General features: G+C 43.2%; 1 protein-coding gene across 3 annotated transcripts in view; it reads left to right on the top strand.

The window, feature by feature from the left end:
• The first annotated feature begins 2,013 nt into the window (after positions 1-2,013).
• Positions 2,014-18,084, top strand: part of BMPR1A (bone morphogenetic protein receptor type 1A) — a 191,765-nt gene continuing 175,694 nt past the window's right edge. Inside the window, exon 1 of one of the 3 annotated variants that reach the window (XM_053583813.1) lies at positions 2,014-4,485. The gene's annotated coding sequence lies outside the window, so the exon portion shown is untranslated. Of the gene's footprint in view, positions 4,486-4,570; positions 4,589-5,054; positions 5,342-18,084 lie in introns of those variants that run through there. The other 2 variants (XM_053583814.1, XM_053583812.1) reach the window with 2 other exon arrangements.

Below are 18,084 nucleotides of genomic sequence, written 5' to 3'. Positions count from 1 at the left end.
CATTTGTTAGTAAATGCTCATTCTTTCAAGAAAAGTGATTTATCCTTAACTGTCAAAAATACTGAAAAACAAAACCCCAACTCTGTCCTGGTTGACAGAAATAGAAATAAGTAGGGCAACCTATCAGTACAAAACAAAATAAAGTATCAACTACATCAAGGTCAATAAATTCTGGCTCAGAAACATACATAAAATGCCAAGATTATGTACATGTCTTTTTACTGGTAGATATTTTAAGCTTTTAGATAGGAGCCTACTATGATCCTTAGTAAATACATTCATTCATTCAATAAATATTTACTGAACTACCTACTGGTGTGCCAGCTAGCATGCTAGATAAAATGGGGTGAGAATGAGACAGTCCTATTTTCTGGAACCTCAAGTCTATAGGCACCCCCAACATATCTGATGGATAAACTAGTATGCCAGGTCCCATTGGTGATACACCACCACAGTTAGGAATACAACCTGGTAACAACGTAGGCTGTGTATAGTAGGTATAGCATGACTGTTAATGACTCTGCACTCCTGATACGGGGTTTTATCTCCCCAATTATCATCTTTATCAAGCCACCTTGCCTTCCTTTGAATAGCTGTTTATAAGGTAATCCTATTCAGCTCTACATGTTGAGATTTTTGGACTAGCAGCCCTAAAGGAATTTTTGAGTGTGAACAATGTTTAGGAATAGTAAGTAGAATCAGATATGGGTCTTTCATTTCTGAACGTATATTTGGTGTATATATAGGGTGGCCATAAAATTTTGCACATGAATTTTATGGCCACCCTGAATATTCTTTTTCTGAACAGACACTAGTAATCTATATGAATATATATATTTAATAGATACATGTTATATATACATACACATATAGATATTATATAGTCTTTTATCTGGTTAAAAAATAATCCAAGTGTAATAGGTCATAAAACCTAGTGCTCTGAGGACAGAGACAGGCAGGGCAATGAGCTATAGCAAGACAGGGAGGCCAAGATTTACAGCAGGCTGAGTGGGAACTGGGGTTGGGTGCTTGGTGGGAGTACCTGATAGCCAGAATAGTGAGCAAACAACAGGTGGTAGTTCAGGATAACAGCTGGCAGCAGGATATCCAATCTGAGGTAATAGGGCAAAGGAAGCCCAATAGGTAAGTAGATTATGAACACAGAGAATTTAGAATCTAGAAATTAAGAGCTGGAGGTTAAGTGTTGGCCCCCGAAATATATTAATGCACAGCAGAGTCTGGGTTGCAAGTCTGGGGCTGAGTCCAGATAATAAGCAGAGAAATTTGAGTTCCAGGCTGGTTAACAAGCCAGAGTTTCAAACACAAGGGCTATGAGTCAGTTCTTAGAAAGGGGGCCAGGGTCAGAGCTCCCCATGTAAGCAGCAGAGGCAGCAGGAGACTGAGTTTTGGGGTTGGGACTGAAGCTCTGAAAATTCTCCCTGCCTCAGAGCCCAGGAAAGATTGGCTTTTATGGTAAACAGTGTATAAATGTCAGGGGAAGGAGGAATGCAGAGGCCATGGAGTAGGCTAGACCAAGTGATGCCTACTTTGCTGAAATATCCTTAGTCAAATGTCTTTTGATCATAGTGAACAAGTGCTTTGAAGCAAAGAAAAATTAAAATGGAGTAAGGACCAGGCACTGGTGGGTCACACCTGTAACCCTAATACTTTGGGAGGCCAAGGAGGGAAGACTGCTTGAAGCCAGGAGTTTAAGATCAGCCTGGGCAATAACAAGATTCCACTTCTACAAAAAACAAACAAACAAAAAAATTAGTGGGTATGATGGTGCTTGCTTGTAGTCCCAGTTACTCAGGAGGCCAAGACCAGAGAATTGCTTGAGCCCAGGAGTTTGAGGTTGCAATGAGCTATGATGATACTATTGTACTCTAACAGAACAAGACCCTCTCTTGACAAAAAAAAAAAAAAGAGAGTAAGTTGTTTAGTAAACATAGAAGGGGAAGTAAAATAATGTACCTTTACAAAGAAAGGAACAAAGTCAGGAAGTCAGGTTTTTAAACTTTATTTCGTACATTGAATTTTATGTATCCATCTTTTTCTTAAACACGTTTCTCTTTTGGCTTGATCCTTCTAAATCACGATGGAGTGGTACTATTAACCAATAAAATGATGTAGCAGGGACTATGCTGAAAAATGAATCTTTCTTCTATTCCCACAACATCCATCTGTTTAAGTTTGAAACCAAGCTAAAGTGTCACCCTACCAACGGCATCCTTTCTCTAGTCACTCCTCACTGGGTCCTAACGCTTCTCCAGACTCTTAGAGACTCAGTGTTGCCTTTTGCCTCATAAAATCTTTACAACAGGAAAATGACTTTGGATGGATTAACTTGGATTAATCTGTTCAACTTGGATCCCTGAAGGCAGAAGTCCCCATTTCACTGAAGATGATGTAATCCATGGCTACTCAGGCCGACCCCTCATGCTTTCCCATGTAGCCAGCCATACTACACTCTTAACACTGGAAGGGTCTTGTTGATAAAGTTCAGAAATGCTTATAGGAATTCTATGCTTATCTATCTCACTCTTTTAACAAATACTGAACACTTACCACGTGCCAGACACTAGGCTCTGAGGAGAGAGTTGAGAACAGATTGATAGTCTTCGCTCTCATGGAGTTTACATTCTGGTGGGGCAGACTCAGATCATAAATAACTAAATGAACAAGGTAATTTCAGACAGTAAAAAGTGGTATAAAGAACATGAAATTAGCTTTTATGGGATGTTCATTTAAGATAAATATTTAGGGAAGGTGTCTTTGTGGAGCTTAGAACCACATGTATAGGAAGAGTCATTTCCATTCCAAACTAATGCTGATTTGGGCACTTATGCTTCTTGGGACTTATGCTTCAAATTAATGGGGAAAAAGAAAAGAGGAAAAGACCCATTTCCAGCTTATTTTATTAATTTACTTTAAAAAATACTATCACATTAGATAATGTTAAATTTGGTCCTTGAGGGGTTGACTTTGAGTTTAGGGGCCAGACCATACGTGTCATGTCCAGATGTCTCCTTGAGCTTCCTGGCTGCTCTATTCATTTAGTGGGCAGGCAAACCGGAGAAACAGGCTTGCAAGCACAAACATGCCAGCAACCTGCAAGAACACCATGCCCCGCTAGTTGTCGGTAGGTAGGTTGCTGAGGGTTTAAGCTTGGGCACTAGGCACTCCTTATCTGAGGAAAGCAAAAGGGTATCAAGTACAATTACCAAAGGTTGGAAAAAGAAATCCTTTTGCAGGAAAGTGAAGATACCATGACTTAAAATTTGATGGCTCAATTTTGTTCTCATTTCTACAGTGACACATAACACAAGCCAGGAAATGCTAATTTGTATTAATACGGTTCAGAAATTTGTATTAAAGGTCCAACATGAGATTGTTGGTTGCTTTATAGACTGATTCATATGTCTAAAAATCAAACTAGGCCTCAAGAGCTTGTGTTTTTCTCTGCCTTGACACATTTCTCAGCATACATCAAAGAGCTCTTCCTCCAATCAACCTGAATCTCCTTGAGCAAAAAAGTCTACCCTTTCCTTTAAAATTGAAGCAGCGTACTATGTAGGAAACTTGAGAAAGAAAAGTGACCAATTCTCGTTGATGCAAGAAATCTCAAGTATCATATTCATCTTGCATAGCAAGATACCAAAACCCATGACTCTCAAACTTGAGACAGCTAAAGAAGGAGCTCAGAAAAAAGATTAGAGAGCAAAATAAAAATGAAAAATAATTCGGAATTACAGAGGATGTCTGAAGCATTAAGGGGAAGGTAGATAAGCAGGACAGAATAAAAGATGGACCAAAAAAATCTAAACAAAATATATAGGGGAATTTAAACATTTACACTAGAATGTGGAATACCCTGGAATTTAAACATCTTTCAGGTAAGAATGCGTGAAAATCCAAGGATCAGTGCCTGGTACATTATTTTTCTTTTTACCCAGCTTCAAAGGTGATTTTTAAAAAAGGGATTAAAAAATACCTTTTGCAAAGTGACTTAACTGAACCTGATACATTTGTTGAACTACTTACCAAAGAGGTGAAGGTCACAGTTAGGTAAAATGGAGCCTTATCTTCTCTTTCTTCACCTAAAATAGTTTAAACAGCATTTTCTACAAATGGGGTATAGAAGAAAAGAGGTAGTGACAATTATTTGCATTTTCCGAACGGAGGGAATGAGACTCTGGAGGGTATACGAGGTCAATAGAGTGAGCCAAAGGTAGAGATGTGAGGAATATTTATAGTCTGCTGACTTCAATTTAGACGAGCTCGGGCCGCTGCTTATCTTATGCCTTTGGAATTCACGGGCTCGGAGATCACCGGAGCCCGAGCAGGCAGGGCCTGGGCGCTTCTGGATCGATGCTTTCCCCCTCAGCTCCTCCGAGCGGGTTCGCCTCCACCTCCCTAACTCGGCCTCCGCTCGGCGGCAGAGAGCCCAGAAAAAGCCGGGGCGGGGAGGTAGGGGGTATGTAGGTGGGTGAATAATGAATGCCATGTAACTAGTAACTACATTTTTCTTTTTGTCACACAGACTACTACCAGGACCTAGCAATCTCCCACCTTGGTGACTGACTTGGTGCGTTCTGGGCGGTGTGGCTCCGTTCTCGGTCGGAGAAGGGGTCCACACGTAGGAATCCGAGAGAACAAAAGGTCCCGCACCGGTCCGTAGAGGCGGCGTCCATGTCGGCGCTGCCCTCCACCGCCTCCGTCGCGTGTGCCCCGCGGTTCGGCCACCGCGGCCGTAGGGCCGGCGGGTTGGGAGGGACCCGCAGGCCGGTGCGGAGGAGAGCACCCTAACCTCCCAACAACAGCCCGGCGCCCCCTTGCCGGCGGCTAGTCCTCTTCCCGGGCAGCGGGGCGCCGGGCTGAGGACCCTTCGGGCGCTTTCGCCTAGCGCTCGGCTGCGTTCGTGTGGCGGGCGGGGCGGGGCGGGGCCGGAGTCCGGGGTCTGGTGCGCGCGCGCCGCGCCGAGGCTCCCGGAGAACCGCCCCTCCCCAAGGCCCCCGCGCCCGCGCCGTCCCCTCCCCCGGAGCGAGTGTCGGCTGCGGCGACGGCGGCGGCAGAGGCTGCACAGATTGGAATCCGCCTGCCGGGCTTGGCGAAGGAGGAGGGAGGAGAAAAAAGGAGGGAGAAGGGAGGGCAGGAAGGCTCGGACTGCGGGGCGTCGGTCCGCGCGAGACGAAGATCGCACGGCCGCGCGAGGGGCGACCGGGCCTGGGCCGCTGCACGCCGACGGCAAGGCCGAGCCGGGCCCCCGCCGCGCCCCGGCGGCTCGCCGCGCCCACCCGCTCCGCGCTGAGGGCTGGAGGATGAGTTCCCCGGGTTCCGGGTGAGTTGGCCGGCGGGCAAGTGCGTGTGCGGTCCAGGAGGGGCCCGCCGCGGCCGGGGAGGCCGGCGCGGCTCTCGGGCGAAGTTTGGGAGGGAGCTGGGCGCGCGGAGGCCCGAGCGAAGGGCAGCCCGGCCCGGCTGGTCAGGCCGCGGCGGGCCCTGGGCCCGGACTGCTCAGCCGGAGACCCACTGCCCCCTGCTGCGTCCCCGCCGCCTGGCCCCTCTTTTGTTCCCCACTCCAGGGTCGCAGGCCCAGTTTGGGCTGGGCGGTGTGGGAGAAAGCCGCTCTGAGAACGCTCGTGGAACCTTACATGGGAAAGGCGCTCACCTCTCCGCTTCGGAGCTGTGAGGTTGATATTGGTGATTTGTCTCTCTACGCTTCGGGAAGAAACAAAAAAAGAACAAGTCGGTTTCTTGGGGTGGTCGCGCCCCTAGGAGCTGCTCGCCCGCCCCAACACTTGGGCGACGGGAGGGTGCCAGGTTTCTCTGTGGTCTGCGTGTCGGTTCACCTGTTGTTTTGTGCGGCCTTCGCTGCCATGTCTGTTGTGATCCTGCACTGCAGTTTCGGAAAACTTTTTGCTGGATTGTACAGGCTCTTTTTTTTTCCCCCCTCTTCTCTTTCCAGACTCCCAGTGGAAAGGTTTGGCAAGAAAAAAAAAAAAAAAAAAAGAGCTTGCGTAGCCGGGCGTTGTGGCGGGCGCCTGTAGTCCCAACTACTGGGGAGGCTGAGGCAAGAGAATCGCTTAAGCCCAAGAGTTTGAGGTTGCTGTGAGCTGTGACGCGACCGCACTCTGCCCAGGGCGACATAGTCTCGAAAAAAAAAAAGCGCGCGTCAGGGAAGAAAAATAATATGCGATGTGTTAGGGTCTGGCGTTTTGTGACTTGTACTCTTTAATGCTCTTGGATTTTTTTTTTTTAATTTGAGACAGTCTGACTTTCTCCCCCGGTACAGTGCTGTGGCGTCATAGCTCACAGCAGCCTCAAACTCCTGGGCTTAAGCGATCCCCTTGCCTCAGCCTTCCAAATAGCTGGGATTTCAGGCGCCCTCCACAACGCCCGCCCAGTTATGTTTCAAAGACGGGGTCTTGCACTTGCTCAGGCTGGTCTCGAACTCCTGAGTTCAAGCTATCTGACCGCCTCTGCCTCAGAATGCTGGGATTACAACCTGGCTCTTGGATGTTTTAATTTGGTCAAAGTGCTGCAGGTTTTTCCCTTTAAACGGTTAACAAACTGTTAGTATATAGTATGAACTTGGAACCACTGTTATGTCATTTAATCCTTATAGCAACCCTGGTTTATTGTATTCTTCGTTATTTTTAGAGGAGGAAACCAACATGCAAAGAGGTTAAATAAGTTAAGTGAGCTGGGATTTGAACCCAGGTACATCCTATTCAAGTTTATGAGTTTTTCGTTTTGCTTTTGCTAGTTTGTTTTAAAGCACACTCTTTCTGCAAACACTTTGAAATGATTGCTATGTTGTTGCTTGAGTTGAAAACAACTGGTTTATTGTATTTACTTGTAAGAGGAGTTAAACTTTGAATTAAAGTAGAACGTAACTTAGTTGCTTCTCATTGTTTTCAGTTGTTGAAATAAAGACTGTGGACCAGAATTAGGTTTTTACATTTAAAGGTAAAATAGGGACAATTCTCTGAATTGAGTTTATGAAAGGCCATTGAAATTTAGAATTTTTTTTTTTTTTTTTTTGAGACAGAGCCTCAAGCTGTTGCCCTGGGTAGAGTGCTGTGATGCCACAGCTCACAGCAACCTCCAACTCCTGAGCTTAAGTGATTCTCTTGCCTCGGCCTCCCAAGTAGCTGGGACTACAGGTGCCTGCCACAAGGCCCAGCTGTTTTTTGCTTGTAGTTGTCATTGTTGCTTGGCAGGCCCAGGATTTGAACCCACTAGCTCTGGTGTATGTGGCTGGCACCTTAGCCGTTTGAGCTATAGGTGTTGAGCCTACGATGTATTTTTAATAGAACCAATACTCTGTTGATGTTTTATTTTTTTCTCCCTTCATATTCTCCTCAGAGCCCATTTTACATCTTTTTTACTTCACTTCTCGTTACCCTCTGCAGTAGTGGTTCTCAGCCTTCCTAATGCGTTCTTCCTAATGCTTTGACCCTTTAATACAGTTCCTCATGTTATGGTGACCCCCCCAAACATAAAATTATTTTTGTTGCTACTTCATAATTGTAATTTTGCTACTGTTATGAATCGTAATGTAAATATCTGATATGCAGGATGTATTTTTGTTGTCACAAAGGGGTCACAACCCACAGGTTGAGAACCACAGCTCTACAGAAAAGATTGGGAAAGCCTGTGGGAGCTCCTTCCTTAGATTCCTTCTATCCTTCCAGCTCAGAGGAAAAATATTTTTTGTCCTTTTTAGTAGGTGGCACCTTGTTTTATTTTTTCTTTGCTTTTCCTAATCAACAGAACATGAGTTATCCTGTCGTCTTTGAGTTCTTAAAGGTTCAAATGTACTTAAGATTCCTTCAGTTTACAGAAACCTTAAGTCAACTACTTCCTCAAGCTGTCTTGTTGCTTTTCCCTTTCAAATCATTATAACATTTTAGAATTTTTTTGTTATAAAAGTAGTATGTGGTCATTAAAGAAAAATTGCAAAATAGAGCACAATTGAAATAAAGTTGAAAACTCATTCATAATTCCTTCTCTAGAGTTCGCCAAGAGTAGTCTACTTTTCCTGATCTCCTCCCCCCTTTTGGAGACTGAATCTCACTCTTGCCCAGGCTACAATGCCCTGGTGTCAGATTACCCCAAAACAACTTCAAACTTTTAGGTTCATGCTATCCTTCCTGCCTCAACCTCCCGAGTAGCTGATACTACAGGCACCTGCCACAATGCCCAGCTAATTTTTCTGTTTTTAGTAGAGACAGTGTGGTCTTGCTTAGGCTGGTCCTGAACTCCTGAGCTCAAGGAATCCTTTTGCCTCAGCCTCCAGACTGCTATGATTATTTACAGGTGTGAGCCACTATTCCTGGCCTCGCCATTCATTCTTAACCCTTGTTATCTGGATTTCACCTTCATAAGTTTAAGCACCTTTTCTCAGTCCTCTCCCTGAGCTTTCTGTAACATTTAGCATTCTCCTGTCCTTGGCTGCCATTTGGCCATACATTTCATTCAGCAACTACTTGTAACATATAATGCAAGGCAGTAGGATACAGTAACAGGTATAGTCTTTACCCTCATGTAGCTTGAAGTCTAGTGGGAGAGCCATACATTGAAGAATGAATTTTGTAGTTTAATGTGGTTTTAATATAAGTGCAGAATATTACAAGAGCTTAAAATAGGGGCTTCACCTTGTGCTGGTGGTGCTGGGAGAGTCTGAGGATTCTTTAAAAATATTATCTTGGGCTTGGCACCCATAGCTCAGTGATTAGGGCGCCAGCCTCGTACACTGAGGCTGGCAGGTTTGAACCCGGCCCGGGCCTGCTAAACAACAATGATAACAATAAAGAAACAGCCAGGCATTATGTTGGGTGCCTGTAGTCCCAGCTACTGGGGAGGCTGAGGCAAGAGAATTGCTTAAGCCCAAGAGTTTGAAGTTGCTGTGAGCAGTGATGCCATAGCACGCTATGGAGGGAGATATAGTAAGACTGTGTCTCAAAAATAAATAAATAAAATGAAAAATATTACCTTGGAACCCAGGATAATTGTGAAAGATGACAGCAATTAATGAAATGAAAAATGGGGTTTATGTGGCATTGCACTGAGTTTGTTCTTCTTTGCCCCTTTTCTCCCTGCTGCTCTTCCTCTTCTTAAATAGGTGTTCTCCAAGTTTCACTTCTCAGATGTTTCTGTATGTCTCTGGTCCCTTGACATTATCATTCAGACTTTTCTATGTGAATAATCCCAATTGTTTATTTTTCTTCACACAAATCCTGTTTTTTTCAGTTGCTTTATGCATATCTGTACCTAGTTGTTCTGGTTTAGACTGAGCTCCTTTTCTTTACCAAACTTGCTTCTCTGGTGTTCCTTGTTTTCTGTTGATGACATACCAAACCCAGACCATTTCCCTTTTTATCATATTATGTTTAGCCAACAGCTGTTGATTCTGTTTTCATGATATTATAACTGTTTTGCTCTTTATTCCTGTTAACTCTACTACAATTCCTAATTCATGGTATCAGGGTAGAAATAGAATGATAAGATGAGTTTGGTGTCTTTCCATTTTCTCTTTTTTGAAGCAGTTTAGACTGGACTTATCTGCTCCTTGAAAGTTTGGCAAATCTCACCTGTAAGGCTAGTCATGCCTAGATCTTTTTCGTGGAAGGGACTCTGAATACGTTTCAGTTTATTGAATAGCTATTTGTTTGTATAGGTTTCCTACTAATTGTGTGAATTTTGATGTTTTGTATTTTTTCCAGAAATTTATTTACTGACTTTTCAAATCCGTTTTTGTTTTTTTTTTTTTTGAGACACAGTCTCACTATTGTTTCACAGCTCACAGCAACCTCAGACTCCTGGGCTAAAGCGATTCTCTTGCCTCAGCCTCTCAGGTAGCTGGGACTTCAGGTACCCACCACAGTGCCTGGCTATTTTTTCAGAGAAAAGATCTTTCTCTTGCTCAGGCTGGTCTTGAATTCGTGAGCTCAGGCAGTCCACCTGCCTTGGCCTCCCAGAGGGCTAGGATTACGGATGTGAGCTACCATGCCCGACCTAGTGTTATTTAGCTTCATATAGTATTCTTTCTCTCTCTGGATGTGTGTGTGTACACAAACACACACACACTCAGCGTATGTAATTTTTTTTTTTTTCTTACTATAAATCAGGTTTTCATTTCACCTGGACAAATGGTAAGATTATCTTGCCTTCACGTTTTCCTTTATCCAGTTTATCTTATGCATTTCTGCCATAATTAATTTTGAAGTCAATTTTTATCACTTCTCTGCTCAGAAGTTTCTAATGTCTTCCATCAAATGAAGTTCTTTCTATTTGCCTCAGATTTACCTTGTTCTTTTCTATCATTAGTTTTGCTCCCTGCCCATATTCTTTCCTCCCCTACTAGATTGTTCCTTATACTGCATATATGGACAAATTGTCGCATGTTCAAGACCTTTTTTTTTTTTGCAGTTTTCGGCCGAGGCTGGGTTTGAACCCGCCACCTCCCGTATATGGGGCCCGCACCCTACTTCTTTGAGCCACAGGCACCACTCTTGTTTGTTTGAGGCAGAGTCACTATGTCGCCCTGGTTAGAGTGCCGGCATCACAGCTCACAGTAACCTCAAAATTCCTGGGCCCAAGCGCTTCTGCTGCCTCAGCCTCCCAAGTGGCTAGGACTATAGGCACCTGCCACAATGCCTGGCTATTTTTTGGTTGTAGTTGTCATTGTTGTTTAGCAGGCTTGGGTTGGGTTAGAACCCGACAGCTCCAGTGTATGTGACTGGCGCCCTAGCTACTGAGCTACAGGCGCTGAGCCAGTCCTACCCATTTTTTAAGCCTCATTTCAAATTCCACCTCTTTCTTAATTCTTACCCATTTTTTTCAGAGTTGGACCCTCTTCTGAAGTCCTTTTTTTTTTTTTTTAAGGCATACAGTTTCTTATCTAGCATATTTTGATTATACTTTAAAAAAATTACCTTTTGAAGTATAGCTTATATGCATTGACATATACAAGTTAAATGTGCATTTCTGTGAGTTATTTGGTATTTTAGAGCATTTTTTTTTAAAAAACAAATATTAGCTCCACTACTAGATTGCAGGCTGAGTCTGTAACTGACTTTATTACATATTAAAATAAATAAATGGGGAAATGTTCCTGTCTGGCCTAGCAGTGGCTAGTGAACTGTATTGATCTCTTGGATTTTAGGAGCCGGAGGCCTTGGAAAGGAAGGAAAATATCATACTCTGATGCTAATTTTTATTTTCCTTTTTTGAAACAGAATCTCACTCTGTTGCCCCAGGCTAGAGTGCTCTGGGTCAGCCTAACTCACAGCAAACTCAAGTGATCTCCTGCCTCAGCCTTCTGAGCAGCTGAGACTACCATGACACAATGACCAGCTAGTTTTTCTATTTTTAGTACAGATGGAGGTCTCACTCTTGCTCAGGCTGGTCTGGAACTCCTCAGCTCAAGCAACCCATCTACTTCAGGCTCCCAGAGTGCTGGGATATGTATAGTGTGAGACTCCTTTCCAAGCATATGTGAAGTAGGAACTCTTTTTTATTTCCTTTCCCCCTCTCTCACCTTTTCACTAGTTTTTATGCTTTTACAATGCCTTTTTAGTACCAGAGGGTCCATATTAACTATTTGGACCAACTCTTTAACACTTACAAGATTAACTGTTGAATTATATTGAATTGCGTCAATTGTAAGGTGCACCATAGTTTTATAAACCATTTGTATAGAAAATGTGCTTTTACTTGTAAGAAACCATTGCTTATATGGAGCACTACACTTTCAGAGATTCTGAAATATGAAAAATACATGCTTCTTAGAATTGATGAATAGGGTTTTTCTCTAACTGAAACACCTGCTCCTTTGGTGTGAATGTTGAGAAGAAAAATTTAAACTCATGGGGTTGGCTCTACTGTCACTGTCTAAAGTTATTTTTAGAGGAGGATGCTTGTTAATCCTCTTAAATAAGTGAAAAATTGGCCGAATGCGGTGCCTCACGCCTATAATCCTAGCACTTTGGGAGGCTGAGGCAGGTAGGCCAGTTTGATTGGGAGGTTTTTGTATTTTTCCCCGTAATTTCTTTTGCTTATTTTCTAAGAGCTGGTAATTTTCACAACATGGCAGACTGTGTAATAGGGGAATTGTAGGAGAGTTTGATGCCCAATCATATGAATAATTTTAAAGATAAGAGCCAATGTTTGTATATCTTTATCAATTAAGACATACTTAGTTTTTAGAAAAGTAAATCAAAAATAAATGTGTTTGGATATTTTACTGAATCATATATATCAGTTTTTACAGCCAATATTTTAAAGACTATTAGTTCTTTAATAAAACACAGAATGAAAAAAAAATACGGAATGATGTGCTTAGAGGCCCCTAGTGGTGTTTTTGAAGAGAGGGGTGGGGTCAGTGGATCACTAAACTAAGTTCATATGTGCAATTAAATATAGAACTAAAGCAGGGGTCCTCAAACTTTTTTTTTTTTTTTTTTTTTTTTTGTAGAGACAGAGTCTCACTTTATGGCCCTCGGTAGAGTGCTGTGGCCTCACACAGCTCACAGCAACCTCCAACTCCTGGGCTTAAGCGATTCTCCTGCCTCAGCCTCCCGAGTAGCTGGGACTACAGGCGCCTGCCACAACGCCCGGCTATTTTTTGGTTTGCAGTTTGGCCAGGGCTGGGTTTGAACCCGCCACCCTCGGTATATGGGGCCGGCGCCTTACCGACTGAGCCACAGGCGCCACCCGGTCCTCAAACTTTTTAAACGGGGTCAGTTCACTGTCCCTCAGACGTTTGGAGGGCCAAACTGTAGTTTAAAAAAAAAACTATGAACAAATTCCTATGCACACTGCACATATCTTATTTTGAAGTGAAAAAACAAAACGGGAACAAATACAATCACACCGCCTCATGTGGCCCACGGGCTGTAGTTTGAGGACCCCTGAACTAAAAATAAGTAGGGCCAGGCGTGGTAGCTCATACCTGGAATCCTAGCATTTTGGGAGGCCCAGCCAGGTAGATTGAGCTCAGGAGTTTGAGACCAGTCTGAGCAAGAGTGAGACACCTGTCTCTACTAAAAATAGAAAAACTTGCCAGGCGTTGTTGTGGGCGCCTAGTCCCAGCTACTCGGTGTGAGGCAAGAGGATTACTTGAGCCCAAGAATTTGAGGTTGCTGTGAGCTATGACTCCAGTCTACCTAGGGTGAGTGAGTGAGAGACTATCTCAATAACTAGATTTGAAAACTATTTATTATCTTTCATTTACTTTGTTGTTGTAGACCTTGTCACTCTTCCGTTTACAATTTTGTGTTTCCGATGAGCCTTTTTTTTCTCATGGTATAGGTTTGTTATTCCACTAATATCTGAAACATTGGAGCTTGGATGTTCTCTAGTTGTATATAATTGGCTGTTTCTTTGTAAAGGAGGATGGTGGTACATGCCTCTAGTCCCAGCTACTTGGGAGGCTGAGGCAATAGGATTGATCAAGCCCAAGAGTTTGAGGTTGCTGTGAGCTAGGATGATGCCATGGCATGCTATCCAAGGTGACAGAGTGAGACTTGTCTCAAAAAAAAAAAAAAATTAGATTTGCAGATTAGGGAGATATCAGTTACACATTGGAAAATCATTTTGAAAAGAGGAAGACCTGCCTCGGCACTTGTAGCTCAGCAGCTGGGTGCTGGCCACATACACTGGGGCTGGCTGGTTTGAACCTAGCTGGGGCCTGCCAAACAACAATGACAACTACAACCAAAAAATAGCCAGGTGTTGTGGCGGGCACCTGTCGTCCCAGCTACTTGGGAGGCTGAGGTAAGAGAATTGCTTAAGCTCAGGAGTGTGAGGTTGCTGTGAGCTGTGATGCCGCAGTTCTGTACCCAGGGTGACAGCTTCAGACTCAGTCTCAAAAAAAAAAAGAGGAGACTAAAAACACTGAAACTGGTAGCGAAGCTTTTTGGACCATCTAAGGTGGTGGAGGATAATTAGGGCCTGGAAAGGACCAGAGATAATAACTAGCAAAGGGGCTTGGTGCCTGTAGCTCAGCAGCTAAGGGCGCCAGCCACATACATTGGAGCTGGCGGGTTCGAATCCAGCCTGGGCTGGTCAAACAACACTGACAACTACAACCAAAAAATAGCTGGGCATTGTGGCGGGTGCCTGTAGTCCCAGCTACTTGGGAGTCTGAGGCAGGAGAATTGCTTAAGCCCAAGACTTTGAGGTTGCTGTGAGCTGTGATGTCACAGCACTCTACCTAGGGCGACATAGTGAGACTCTGCCTCAGTAAATAAATAAATAAATAAATAGCAAAGGATAAAAGAAGGAATGGGGTTAACAAGAATAACTCCCAGGTTTGTAGCTGGTAAGCAGAGTAGATATATGTTGGCTGAGATGAAAAATGTTGAGGGCAGGCTGGTTCGTGGAAGAAAATAGTATAATCTTGATCTTACAGAGTTTGAGATTTCTCTGAAACAACCAAAAAGAGATTCCCACTTGGCAAACATACATATGGGTCTGTAGTTTGACAGGTTTGGGCTGGAGGTGGACAGTTGGTAGCGATTATCATGTAGATTTTACAGTCCAACAATGGAAGTGGGTGGCTCTCTCAAGTAACTTTTACTTTCAAATGACAAACTCAATTCAAATTAGTTTAAAGTGGAAAAAATAACTAGTTTTTTTCTCGTCTTATGTTTTTGAAGATACTAGAAATAGATATGGCTGGATCTAAGTGTTCAAATTATATAATTGGGGGCTCTGTCGTCTCTGTTCTCCACTTTTTTGGCCTCATTTTCAGGCAGGTGCGTTCATCTGGCAGAGGAGGACCACTGGCTACTGCAGGCTTAAATTAAATGGGCCTGACTGCTCTGGAATCAGGAGGGGAACGGGGAACCTGTTTTTCTGGTGTGTGTGAGTCCTATTGGGTCAACATGGAAAATGGGGTGTCATTATTGTCAGGCCTGGCTTATAGTTGCACTGCAGCAGTCTGGGAGCTGTTTAAATACCGTGACTGATAAGTTGTCTTGGAACCATGTGGGAGGGGGAGGGGCAAGGGTGGTTTCCCCAAAGAAAAGATGGCTCTGGGCAGGTATAACCAACATAAATCCACTGATTTTTTTATTCTTAATCTTTTTTGTTTTTTCTTTTTGAGACAAGAGTCTGTTGCTCTGGGTAGAGTACGTGGTGTCATAGCTCACAGCATCCTCAAACTCAGGCTCAAGCGATCCTCTTGCCTCAGTTTTTCTGTTTTTTAGTAGAGATGGGAATCTTGCTTTTCACTCAGGCTGGTCTTGAACTCAAGTAGTCTACCTGCCTCGGCCTCCCAGAGTGCTAGGATTACAGGCGTGAGCCACTGTGCCTGGCCTTATTCTTAACCTTTTTTAAAGTTTTTTTTTTTTTTTTTAAGATGCTGAAGAGAAATATACAAATAAAGCAATTGCGTGTACAATTTCTGTTTATACTGTGGACCTCGTATTGAGAGCTCCTGTTGTATACAGCAAAGAGCCTTGAACAGAACCCTGAGAAATGCCAATTTAAGGCCTGGGCAGAGAAGATAGACATTAAAAAATTATCTGATTGTAGTTATGCTAACAGCTACAAAAGGAAAGTCTAGGGAGCTTTCAAGAGTACATAAGCCCATAGCTCAGTGGTTAGTGTGCCAGCCACTTACAACAGGACTGGCGGGTTCGAACCTAACCGAGGCCTGCTAAACAACAATGACAGCTGCAACAACAATAACAAAAATAGCCGGGAATTATGGTGGGCTCCTATAGTCCCAGCTACTTGAGAGGCTGAGGCAAGAGAATTGCTGCCTTTAGCCCAAGAGTTTGAGGTTGCTGTGAGCTGTGATACCATGAGGGTGAAAAAGTGAAACTTTGTCTCAAAAAAAAAAAAAATTATAAAAGCTATCTAGAACAGTGGCTCACACCTGTTTGAGACCAGCCAGAGCAAGAATGAGACCCTGTTTTTAAAACTAGCAGGGCGTTGTGACAGGTGTCTGTAGTCCCAGCTATTTGCGGGTGAGGCAAGAGGATCGCCTGAGTCCAAGAGTTTGAGGTTGCTGTGAACTATAATGCTACAGGACTCTACCAAGGGTGACAAAGTGACACTCTATAAAAAAAAATAAAAGTTATACATCTAGTGTGAATAATTTGAGAAATAATAAAATTAATAGGCAGAATAATTAAGTTTTGATTTCTGATTTTTTATAAATAGCATCTAGTACTGGTTCTACCACTAAGTAGCTGTGCAATCTTTTTCTTTCTTTCTTTCTTTCTTTCTTTTTCTGTTTAATTTTATTTCTTCACTTTTGAAAGAAGCCATGCAGTCTTGGATGCCAAGCTGAACCTATCTGAATTTTCATTTTCTGGTCTTAAAAAGCAAAAGGGACTTGGTAAACATTAAAATCATTTTTCTGGGGTGGTGCCTGTGGCTCAAGGGAGTAGGGCGCCTGCCTCATATGCCGGAGATGGTGGGTTCAAACCCAGCCCCAGCCAAAAACTGGAAAGAAAAAAAGATCATTTTTCTGCTTTAAAAAAGAAAAGAAAATGCTGTGCAGAGCAGGTCTTGTTAATGCTTTTGGTCCTAATGACATCACTGGATTTCTGACTTTTGGCTGAAAAGTCACTCTTACATCCTTGGCAGGCCTTGCAAGTAACGAAAGGAATATGGCTTATGACCAATGGTATTCTTTGCATACCCTGCTTTCTTATCTCCCTTTTTGAGCATTAATTTGTTTTTCTTTAGCTGTTAGGTAAAATACCTGAAATGTTGTGTGTAGAATCAATTTGTAAGTTAAGAAATCTGTATGAGACTTGCATGCTTGTGATCCTATTTTATGTAAATTAAAATTTGAAGGTAGTTTTCTCATTAACAATTCTTGGGCCCTGCCTGTGGCTCAGTGAGTAGGGCACCTGCCCCATATGCCGAGGGTGGCAGGTTCAAACCCCGCCCCAGCCAAAACAACAACAACAACAACAACAACAAATAGCTGGTGTTGTGGCAGGTGCCTGTAGTTCAAGCTACTCAGGAGGCTGTGGCAAGAGAATCGCCTACGCCCAAGGGCTGGAGGTTGCTGTGAGCTGTGACGCCATAGCACTCTACCAAGGGCCACAAAGTTAGACTCTGTCTCAAAAAACAAAAACAACAATGAATTCTTTTTTGTGATGTATTTCAGTAGTATGTGGGTCTTGTGTCTTTTAAATGGATGTTTTAGATTCCTAGCTAAACGAAGTTCCCGATAGGACATTGAAAGTAAAGACCGTTGGGAAGCTAAGGTGGGAGGATTGCTTTAGGCCAGGAGTTTGAGGCTAGCCTGGGCAACATAGAAGTCCTTGTATCTTAAAAAAAAAAAAAAAAAAAAAAAGCTGTGTGTGGTGTTGAACACCTGTGGTTCTGGCTGTGGGGCAGGAGGATGGACTTGAGCCCAGGAGTTTGAGGTTACAGTGAATTAGGATTGAGCCACTGAACTTCAGCCTGAATAACAGTAAGATCCTGTCTCTTAATGGGAGGGGGAGGGCAGGAGGCACTAAAGGCTTTTAAATTCTGGTTCTTTTTTTTTTTTTTTTTTTGTAGAGACAGAGTCTCACTGTACCGCCCTCGGGTAGAATGCCCTGGCGTCACACGGCTCACAGCAACCTCTAACTCTTGGGCTTACGCGATTCTCTTGCCTCAGCCTCCCGAGCAGCTGGGACTACAGGCGCCTGCCACAACGCCTGGCTATTTTTTTTGTTGTTGTTGCAGTTTGGCCGGGGCTGGGTTTGAACCTGCCACCCTTGGCATATGGGGCCGGCGCCCTACTCACTGAGCCACAGGCACTGCCTTAAATTCTGGTTCTTAACATGTCTGTATTTTAAAAAAAATCTTGGAAAAAAATTGTGAAATAAAAATATTTCCACAGTAATTATCCAGAAGTATCTTAAATAGACATCAAATTGACAAAATACAGTTACTGGATGACAGATTTTTTTTATCTCCATTTTAGTAATCTTTTACATAATAAAAATGGGGAAAAATTACATGTTGAATTTGTATGTGTATCTTAGCAAAGAAAAACAGTTAATCTTCCTGAAATAGTGCTTTAGTCATCATCCCTATTTGTTAAATATTTTTCTTTGGTTT

This window comes from Nycticebus coucang, chromosome 3 (assembly GCF_027406575.1).
Source record: "Nycticebus coucang isolate mNycCou1 chromosome 3, mNycCou1.pri, whole genome shotgun sequence".
Classification (NCBI taxonomy): Eukaryota; Metazoa; Chordata; class Mammalia; order Primates; family Lorisidae; genus Nycticebus; species Nycticebus coucang.
Note: the sequence above shows the minus strand (reverse complement) of the source record. Positions and strands in the feature narration are given on the sequence as shown.